This window comes from Eriocheir sinensis, chromosome 10 (assembly GCF_024679095.1).
Source record: "Eriocheir sinensis breed Jianghai 21 chromosome 10, ASM2467909v1, whole genome shotgun sequence".
Classification (NCBI taxonomy): domain Eukaryota; kingdom Metazoa; phylum Arthropoda; class Malacostraca; order Decapoda; family Varunidae; genus Eriocheir; species Eriocheir sinensis.
The window spans coordinates 24,088,413-24,099,623 of NC_066518.1; the positions used below are offsets into that span (position 1 = coordinate 24,088,413).

Genomic DNA, 11,211 nt, shown 5'->3' on the forward strand with positions numbered 1-11,211 from the left:
TTGTATGTCGGTAAATGTGATAAATGAGATAACCTGCTCCCCTTGTATGTCGGTAAATGTGATAAATGAGATAACTTGCACCCCTTGTATGTCGGTATATGTGATAAATGAGATAACCTACACCCCTTGTATGTCGGTAAATGTGATAAATGAGATAACCTGCACCCCTTCCATGTCGATATATGTGATAAATGAGATAACCTACATCCCTTGTATGTCGGTAAATGTGATAAATGAGATAACCTGAACCCCTTGTATGTCGGTAAATGTGAGAAATGAGATAGCCTACACCCCTTGTACGTCGGTAAATGTGAGAAATGAGATAACCTGAACCCCTTGTATGTCGGTAAATGTGAGAAATGAGATAAACTGAACCCCTTTTATGTCGGTAAATGTGATAAATGATATAACCTGCACCCTTTGTATCTCGGTAAATGTGATTAATGATACCCTACACCCATTAAATGTCGGTAAATGTGATAAATGAGGTACCCTACACCCCTAGTATGTCGGTAAATGTGAAAAATGAGGTACCCTACACCCCTTGTATGTCGGTAAATGTGATAAATGAGGTAACTTTTTGTTTTGTTTACATCTCAGCCTATAGCGCCATTAGGCTTTCTTCAGGAGCCTGGTGGTCGGCCCAAACCCGTCATGGTGCCGGCAATTTTTATAGTGGCGCTAGTTATGCTTGGCTCATCCTGCCCCCTGGAACTCATTTTTTATTCGCTTGTCCGGTTTCTTCAAGAAAGCGGGATGATAGGTGGTCTTCTGGACAGCCTGTGCGTAATCTTAAGCTACTCGGCGGTGACTAAAAAATCCCAGGTGGTAGAGTGGGGATTTGAATCGATGTCGTGATGAATGCTGGCCCCGCACACTAATCACTCAGCCACCGCCTACCTTTGCATGTCAGTAAATGTGAAAAATGAGATAACCATCCCTTGTATGTCGGTAAATGGGATAAATGAGGTAACCTGAAACCTTGTATGTAAGTAAATGTGATAAATGAGATAACCTGCACCCCTTGTTCATAATCACTTTCGGAAAGTTCTGCTTCTTGAAGCGAATTGAAAAAATCTTCGCGGGATGGAAGACGTGTCTCAGAAAGTCGTTCCATCGAATCCATATAGTCATAACAAAACACCTGCTTTCAATAATGGCAACGCAGGTGTTGGCACATCTTTCAACATCTGTTGTGTGCATATGGGTTCGTTCCCATTACTGATGAATTGGTTCGCTAAAGCCGCGAGTGAACCAGACATAAAGGCATACCAGTCAATAAATCTCCTTTACCTTTTAAAAAACCCTGTTTACAGAGAAGACAGTGAGTTTGCTCATTGTGACGTGTCGTATCTTCATCGGTCATGTTGATTTTATTGTAGCCTTTAGAAAATTTTAACTTCTTCCAGGCACGCTGCATTGTATGAATAAAATGGTTTACAGCATTACTTCCACAATAGGATCCCCTTTGTATTGTTTCTCCGTTTCTATTCACTATAATGTAAGCATACGCTATGGCAAAGTGATGTCTCTTTACAAATCCAGACACATTCGAAGAAGGCTCTACGAGAATACTCTCAAAGTCATAGAATGCTAAATAAGATGGCTCATATGCCTTAGCATGATTAATAAATTTCACAGTAGAGCCCGCGGGTGGGAATCTTAGTCTTGTGATCATCGTTGGGCAAATTAGCACATGTTCAGCAAGCGTTGTCTTGTTCTCACAGGCGCACAGGCAGATATCGCAAAACATTTTTTTCTCGCGAAGTTGGCAGGTAAACAGGTTCATGTATGCGTCAATGTCTTGGATAAGAGCTAGGTGTCTGTTCCCCAACAACAGACAATGAACAACTTCTTGATCTTTGAGCCCCTTTCTGACTAGAGTTAGTTCGCCTTTTTTATCTTCAACGTTGTCTAGACAGTAAACGCGAATACTTATGTTGTTTAATCTTTCAAACCGACCGAGGTCTTCCCAGGATACCGGGGTTGGAATGTTACCCGTATTAAATAGAGGCCAAGCAAGCATTCTCCCACTGTCTGCCCGATGGAACTACATTTCTTGACTTTAGATAGCGATAAGCTGTTAGGGCTTGGAAAACACAGTCCGTGGGTCCCGAAGGGTTGAGAACTTGTGTTTTCCCTGGAACACCCTTAGGATAGGGCACATACTCTCCAATACTATTCTGCAGCATTATAAGAGGGAAGGAAAATTTTACGCTAACTATTTCATCTAACGTAAATCCACTGCCCTCTTCGTCTGACATGTTCAAACCGATTAAAAAAATATTCGGATAGTTCACGTACATATGAATCTATATCATCATAGCTAATTACCTACATATGACTTCTCATATACATATCTCTATATTGAACTCCGTCGTCGGGGTCTTCTCTGACTAAAAGCAGATGCATGTCAACGTACACTTTAAAAGAAGGAGGTCTAACCTGCTGGCAGCCTTGGAATACAGACTCCACTGCCTCGCGAAGACGGTCAGTGTTGTTGTTGAAATACGATGCAATGTCACCGTTGTCTGCTGGTGGGACGGGCACGTCGATCGTTGTTAAGGCCCCGTTGAAATGTTGGCTTATTTCACCGGGTGTTGGCGAGGGTGTTGTTGCCGGCCGTCGCGGGCTATAACCGCTGGGCCCTGGCTGTGAACTGTTTGGATGGGAGAATCCCTCACGATGGGCTTGCTTTTTCCTACAGGTGTCTGAAGAAAGGTAAAATAATATTAGAGGGACCGGTGAAATTACAATTTTTTCCTTTGAACAGACGTGTGCGCAATAAAAAAAAACGTAGAAACTTACCGTTTGTTTCTGTATTCGCTTGTTTTCGTTTTCGTCCACTACCGATCGCTGAAGAGGAGGGGCGATGGCTGAGGCTACCAGACCCGCCTTCTTCGGAGATAGCCCTTAAGGAATATGAAACACATAAATGAAATTTTATGAACCTCTTTACCCCGCACATATTTTACTGTGACACTTAAAATACAATATGGGAAATGTGTCTCTTGTAAAACACATTTTAACAATATTGTATTTCAGAAGATATTAGGTTTTGGCCTACCTTTGGTTTTGACTGGCTTCGTCGCTGAGACCCGTCCGTGGAGAACAACTTCCAATATCGCTGGGGCCTGGTTGAGAGAAACCGACATCTGGTCGATCAGAGCTAGTCGACGGTGTCTCTTCTGAAAAAAGATAGAAAGACTAAAGTCGATATTGAACATGTTGCCCAACTCTCTACCCCCCTCCCGTCATCCACATCTGTTACTGTTTTTTTTATGACAGTCATATAAAGTAACGCGAACATTTAAGTACTTTCCATTGTTTCTAGTAGATTTATCTTTCGATCCAGTCCCAAGGCGCTCTGGAAGGCAGGCCGCCCTATGAGCTGCGAGTGCGGACAACGGGAAGTAATTATTACACCATGAACATTTGATACAGGTTTGTACAGGGATCCTCATGTTTGCGAGAAACAAGAACAAGAGACCTCTTGACCCGAGACCTCCTTGAGAAGCTGTGAAGTGGTCGTTGGTTTGACGCCCATAAATACCCCCGGCGTTGTGTGTTCGTTTGTACGTGTGTGTGTGTGTGTGTGTGTGTGTGTGTGTGTGTGTGTGCGCGCGTGTGTTCCTCAGGTTAGTCCTTAATGACCTGAGGTTTATTGTAATGACTTGAATCATTAAGACTTCAGAAGACCAGAAGGCGTGGCCTCAGATGGAGATGTCATCGAAACATTTTTCCGCGATTTTATCTAGTGTGAACATATGTGTGTGTGTGTGTGTGTGTGTGTGTGTGTGTGTGTGTGTGCGTGTGCGTGTGTGTGTATGCGTGTGCGTGTGTGCGCATGCATGTGTGTTCGTCAGGTCAGTCCTTAATGACCTGAGGTTTATTGTAATGACTTGAATCATTAAGACTTCAATAGGCGTGGCCTCAGATACATGGAGATGTCATCGATCCATTTTTTTCCGCGATTTTGTCTCGTATGGCCAGATGTGCGTGCGTGTGTGTGTATGTGTGTGTGTGTGTGTGTGTGTGTGTGTGTGTGTGTGTGTGTGTGCATGTGTGTTCCTCAGGTCAGTCCTTAATGTCCTGAGGTTTATTGTAATGACTTGAATCATTAAGACTTCAATAGGCGTGGTCTCAGATACATGGAGATGTCATCGATCCATTTTTTCCGCGATTTTATCTCGTATGGCCAGATGTGTGTGTGTGTGTGTGTGTGTGTGTGTGTGTGTGTGTGTGTGTGTGTGTGTGCGCGCGCCTATGGGAAGAGGGAGGGAAAGAAAGATGAGACGCCGGGAAAGGTGCGCGGGACATATTTCAGCCTGGGCCTAGATTCACTAACGAGTTACGACGTTCGTAAGTCACAAAAAAAGTCTTAAGGCAACCTTCGGCTGCTTTGGGCTATTCACTAAACAGTTACGACATTCTTCCGGCACCGTAACTTTACGGCAGCTCCAGGCATGGCGTAAGATTTCGTGACCCGTACGTAGGGCAGATTTTCTCCACTACACAAGAAGAAATGAAGAAGAGGAAGACCCGCTGCCAAAATAATGAACAAAACGTCACTTTGCTATCAAAACATTGCTTTATAAGGACGTGTCAACCGTATATAATACCATTCTCTGAATATGTGGTGATTGTGAACTCCTACACTATTGAATCAAATATCCTGCTGTAAACACTCGTGATAATATATATGAAGTGCTTGAAATGCTAGCAGGAGATCCACCAGGGGGTAATGTGGGTACTCATACATGCTCGGTGAATAATTTAGTCTTAATTTGTAGTTTGTAATACCTTAGACCACTAGCACAACCAAGGATGGGCCGGGCCCCACCCGTTTACCGTTGATGAGGTTTCAGGCCCTGCACCCCCAAAGTTTCTCTTGTCTTGTCTTTTTTTCTGCCCTCCAATCTCCCTGAACATATTTCTGGGTGTCCCCTTGCCATTGTTTAGCATATTTTAGCGACCTATTATAGAGACACAAACTATTCATTACTGGGTAAATTATCATGTCTTTTTTTGTGGAGTTAGTTATCACCAGGAAGCACTTATGAAAGTACTAGAGTTGATTTGGTGAGTCTTATACTTGGGTTGACAGTTTACTCTCCTCTGTAACGATAGGCTACTATCCCCAGCGGCAATTATAGGTTACAATTTTAGCAGAGTTAAGTTACCATCCACTAGGTTAAAATGAATCTGTTAGTTTGTAAATAGATTTGGGAGTGAAGACGGCTGGACAATATATGCCGCAGAGCTTGTATTGTGAATTCTGGGGTAAATTTGCTGTAGCACTTTCATAGCTGAATTATTGTGGTAATAAACAAATCCCCATTAAAAAGCATCATAACATACCACAGGAAATAATATGCATCTCAAATAGACTGCTCCTGCTAAGCAATTACCCATTCTTTACAACATGCATTATATGTTTGTTGGATATTTTGGAAATTTAGTCGTCCCATGGCTCATTCTTGTCTCAATGATGTTTACTGCATTAAGGTATTACATTTACTATTTAGTATGCTAGTTTTACTGGGTGTTATAGATGATGTGTCTAGTAAAGTTAGGGTGAAGTTGGGGGCATACACATAGCTGTGTGTGGCCTCGGTGCTCATCTCCATCACATGGTAACCTATTGCTGGTAAATTAGCAACCTAGCAACACCCACCAAGGTTTGATTCATCACCCACTTTTATTCCCACTCATAGTTTCATAGCTACTATAATTAAAAAAGAATTTTAAAATTTTAGGTTGAGGCAAAATATTTTTATATATCGATATTTATTTCATGCAAAAAGGTTAAGTGAAAAATATATAATTACTTCATTTTCTACTTATAGCACAACATTAAAACTAGAAAATAAAGGTTCTTTGTCCATAGACTATAAAAATTCTTTCTCACCTTGAAATTCAAGTTATTTTTTTGGGTATTGACAAGAAAATAATATTTCTGTTTTTAACTCAAATATGCACTTTTTTTTCATTTATGTAACCTAACCTTACTAAAGTACTGACTCATATGTTCCTGGCACAAGTTGAGAACATAATGAAAAAGTGGGCATTGATATATACATAATTAAATATTTAAATGTGTTAAATAGTGTACTGGCAATAAAATACAGGAAATCATCGAGCAAATTGGTGTATGGGTGTGTTTCGTTAAGAACTCGGTAGAGTTCTTCAAAGACAAAGGCACTGCCCACTGTCAAAACACATTCCACTATACCTAGAAAATTTCCACGGCGACTGTTGGCTCTCAAGATATAGCTGGAAGCCAGACTCTTTCTCGAGTCATCAGAGTTTTGAGAGAAGTCTTGGGTTTTCCAGGATGTGACACACACACACACACTCACATACACACAAACACACAATTATATAATTGAAAGTAAAAGTAGTAAAGTTGGGGGGATACGCAGTAGCAGCGCATGGCCTCGGTGCTCATCTCCGTAACATTGGCCTTTGAGATTGTGGTGGAAGGGAGCACCCATTACCCCGGGACACAGGGCCAGTGTGATATCTGGGTTACCACAGATTACCTTCCCCAGGTACCCATTTATCGACCAGCCTGAGAGGGAGGATGAACAGCTGGGTGAGCTGCACGCCGACTGCCCGGGCCGGGATTCGAACCCGGGCCTGCGGAATAGAAGCCAGGCACGCTAACCACTAGGCCACGGAGGCGTATAACTTTGAGTGACACAGGCTAAATTAACTTAATTATAATGCTTTTGAAAGTCACTTAATCTGACTTCATATATATAATCAAAACTTCTTTACTAATATAATTAAAGAAAGAACTGCTGGTATACATGAACACAATCACAACTTAAATTGTAAAAAAAAGGGAGCAATTATCTGACTCTAAAAAATAACTGCAGGACATTTTTTTTTTTTTTTTTTTTTTTTTTTTTTACATTGTTGCCTATTGCGCCGGTAGGCATCTTCCCGGTGGGGCCTGATGGTCGGCCCAAGGCTTCTTCCAGGTGGGGCCTGATGGTCGGCCCAGCCCGTTCTGGCGCAGGCGAGTGTTTATAGTGGCGCCATCTTGCATTGGCTCATGCTGCCCCCCGGAACTCGTTCTTGATTCGCTTGGACGGCTTCCTCTAGAGTCCGGGTTGATGGGTGGTCTTCAGGACAGCATGTGGGTAGTTTTAAGCCACTCGGCGGTGACTGAAAAATCCGAGTGGTAGCGTGGGGATTCGAACCCGCGTCGTCCATCACGCGGTGAATGTGAGCCCAGTACGCTACCACCTACGCCACCGCCTACCCAATATGGCTGAGCTTATTATACACTTAATAAAATGTAAAGCATATAGCACCTGTGGTGTGTACTATTTGGAGCAATTCTTCACAGTCTGCTATTAAACATCTTTTTGTATGTTATTTCCTATAGAAAACAATTAAATAAATTGCAAATACAAAACATGTTTGAAGAAAGCAAAAGAGACCTTTAATGATGCATAAGAAATACAGAATTCCATGCCCTGCAATATTCAACAAAGTCCTGAAAAGCTCCAGCTATTGCAGTCATTCTGGTTGAAACTATTCAAGGAAATCTACACATTTCTGCAAACTATCCAGTAATATAATTATGCTTGGCCTTGCTTCTTCAGATTCTTTTATCTTGTGTCTCCTGCCTGGAAGTTTAAGGGTCCGACGCTGCACCACTGCTGGGACATATGGGCTGCTAGGTGTTGTAGCACCCATTACACTTACGGGTGACACTCAGTCTCCTATAAATGGAAAGTTATTTGCTTGGTCATCATAACCAGGATCATAAGAGAGAGAGAGAGAGAGAGAGAGAGAGAGAGAGAGAGAGAGAGAGAGAGAGAGAGAGAGAGAGAGAGAGAGAGAGAGAGAGAGAGAGGTAAAAGTGACTGGCTAGTAGTTAAAGGTTAAGAAGCAACGAAGTAAAAATTTTACTTAGTTAATAAACTTAATCTGTGGAAATGAAGAAAACAAAGAAATACAATGACTAAGTTATAATAGTGAATTTAAAGTATCTATGTTTTAATAGGAAGTTAGTTTATCTCAAGCACTATGAAAGAGCTTGTTACTTATTGTTATTGCACTTATAGTAGAGCGACAGTGCTTTAAGCCATAACACAGCAAGCTGCTCTTTGGAAAGTATGCCGTTTTACCTACTTCTCAATATCTGAGCAGCTGACAATGTCTGAGCTCCACTCCTATTCCTAGCCACATTACTGGGCAGTGCCCTGGTGGCAGAAGTGGCAAATCTTAATGACTGATAAGTTTGCTAAGCTCTGCTGCTCAGTAAATGGCCTCACCTCTATGAAAATACTGAAATGACATCACGTACTGAAGTGTGTGTGGCCCCATATCCTTTCCCCTCCATGGTGAAATAACTTGGTGCATGCAAGTATATTACACTTTTACCTACAGAGGAGGTCAAAACAGGGTAATGAGACTGATCATGGACAACTTGGAGGACAAAGTCATGGCTAAGAACTGACAGAAAGACACGTTTATAACGTTACCTAAAGGATACCTTCATGCAGGTTAACAAAAATGTTTCACTCACTAGCACGTTTTAGCAACAATATACCAAGCTGACTCTCCACATGACAAGTGATTGGCTTACCTGAACTTCCTCACTTCATCTCCGTACTCCCGGTGGGGCAGACAACATCGCCTGCCTCTGTCACAGACAGCGCCTGCCTCTGTCACGGGCCACGTGCTGCACTGGTGTTGAGGTTCCTGTGATTGGCTACTGTCTCTTGAGTACGTATGTATCGAGCGCTGCCATTGGTTGAACGAAATATGTCAACAACACACTACGCCGTCTGTCGGCGGGAGTGTGAAACAGCGTTAAGGCAGGAAAATCTAAACATGGCGGACTTAAGATTTTTTTTGTGTGTGTGAATCGCAAGATACGACATTCTTATTTCCGCCATATTGGATCCACTTAAGATTGTCGTATCTGCGAGGCGTTAGTGAATCTGGGCCCTGGTCATTAACCTAATGTCTTTGTGAATTTGAGCTAAATCGCGCTGTCTTAATAAGAGGAAATGAGAAGAGTTCAGGCTAATATTCCTTGCATGCTTTCCACCCATATATAGATTTTGAGTTATAAATATGCATGAAATATTGTTGTGCCGTCCGCGAGTAAAAGCATCAACCACAATTTTGTTCCTTACAGCATCAATGAAAATATCGTCAAGTACATACAATGTCCCTCTCTGATCAAAAATATGTGTGTGCGCGTGTGTGTGTATACAACAAGAAGAACAACAACAGCAATAGCAATTACCCTCACTTTGTGTATGCCCCCAACTTCCGTCACCCCCCCCCCCCCGCTGACCGCCCTCTGACCGTCCTACCCCCCCGCTCCCGTCACCCCTCCGCTCCAGTACCCCCCCCCCCGCTCCCGTCACCCCTCCGTTCCAGTACCCCCCCCCCGCTTCCGTACGCTAGCCCGAGACGGGGGGGGGGGGTAGGGCATGTGAAAAAGTGAAAGATTGGAGGGGGGGTAGGGGGGGTCCAGCTACCCCCTCTTCCGTCACACACCCCCACGCTGACCCCCCCAACCCCCACTTCCGACCCCCCCCCCACTGAGGTTACCCCCACTTCCGTACATTTGTTACTACTGATATGGCGTCATACAGTTGCAAAAAAAGTGTTCATTTAAAATATGAAACAAATAAATAAACAATCACCTGGCCGAAATTAGTATATATGGTAATAAAATAATCGACATGTGCGGAGAGGGGTCGTCGATTACTGTATTATGCTGTAAGATAGTTACCATACAAAATATTTCAGGTTCTTTAAATAAACACTTGCAAAAGAAGAATCTCACTTGCATAAATTGAACAAGATGACGGCATTTAAGTTAATATATAAACAAATGCATATCATAGTAAAAAAAAAAATATGTGAGAGACGGATAAGGAAGTATGAAGAAAATATTTTTTCACAAATTATAAAAAAAATAGATCGTGTGAATGCAAGTACATTTAAATCATGCCATCCAAAGAACAGAGTATAAAAGGGGAAAAGCACAACATTACTAATATTACAAAGACATACTACAAAACTTGCAGTGTTTCGAATATATTCAACAAAGATAAATATTAGATATGAATAGAAGGGTTAAAAAAAGTGTAGGAATTAATAAATAATGACAAAAAAAAGATACATACATTTTGAGAAAATACTCTATGTATAAGAACCCCATGATCAAGAATAATGCAAATAATAAGATAACGGGAACAAGGGGAAGGAACTAATGAGAGACGAAACATTCATGAAGAAAAAAACTTCGGTTAATGTGAAGAAGTACTAAAAAGGCAACATATACCACGACCATAAACACAAAGAAAAGGAAGGAAAATAAACCAATATGTAACTTTTCGAAATTTGAAGAAATAAAATAAAGGAACAAAAGGAAAACAAATATCTGAAAGGAATAAAACACAAAACGCGCAGACATAGTTATTGAGTGAAAGTGGAAACAACAGGCCAAACATAATATAGAGGGGCAAGACAAACATAACGATGACGATAAGGCATGAAGAAAAAAATATAAAATAACACATTGAGCACATACCTTCGCTGATTGAGAGTAAACACGATAAGAAGTATATCGACATGAGAAGTGGATAAAATGTAATTAAGACCATAAAGAATTGGCAAAATTTAAGGAGAAAAATAAAACCTTTAACACGTACAGACACAAACATATCGGATAAGTTAAAGCGATAGGACGGAAAACTCTTTAATTACACATGTTTAATGAGCAATACGCACCTGATGCGATCAGCTGCTCCAGCGATGGAGGGTAGTAGTTCCAGTTATCACAATCACCATCAACATTACCAACACTATAAAAAAAAATATATAAGTACTTGGAATACTATCATCATCATCAGTAATAATAGTAGTAGGAACAGTAATAATAGTAATAGTAGTAGAAGTAGTAGTAGTACTAGTATCAGTAGAAGCAGTAGTAGTAGTAGTAGTAGTAGTAGTAGTAGTAGTAGTAGTAGCAGCAGCAGCAATAACAGCAGCAGTAGTAGTAGCAGTAGTAGTAGTAGTAGTAGTAGTAGTAGTAGTAGTAGTAGTAGTAGTAGTAGTTGTATTTGTAGTTGTAGTCGTAGTAGTAGTAGTAGTAGTAGTAGTAGTAGTAATATTAGTAGTCGTAGTAGTCTTAGTAGTGGTAGTAGTAGTAGTAGTAGCTGTAGT

General features: G+C 41.4%; 1 long non-coding RNA gene across 2 annotated transcripts; it reads right to left on the reverse strand.

Annotated features, from left to right (window-relative positions):
• Positions 1–7,034: 7,034 nt before the first annotated feature.
• LOC126996705 (uncharacterized) lies at positions 7,035–10,922 on the reverse strand. 2 transcript variants are annotated; one of them, XR_007751384.1, is made up of 3 exons: positions 10,777–10,922; positions 8,609–8,810; positions 7,035–7,739 (listed from the first exon to the last, which is right to left on the reverse strand). It is a non-coding gene; the product is annotated as an uncharacterized LOC126996705 (long non-coding RNA). The 2 variants fall into 2 exon arrangements; XR_007751383.1 differs by lacking the exon at positions 10,777–10,922 and having other exon boundaries at positions 8,609–9,156.
• Positions 10,923–11,211: the final 289 nt, after the last annotated feature.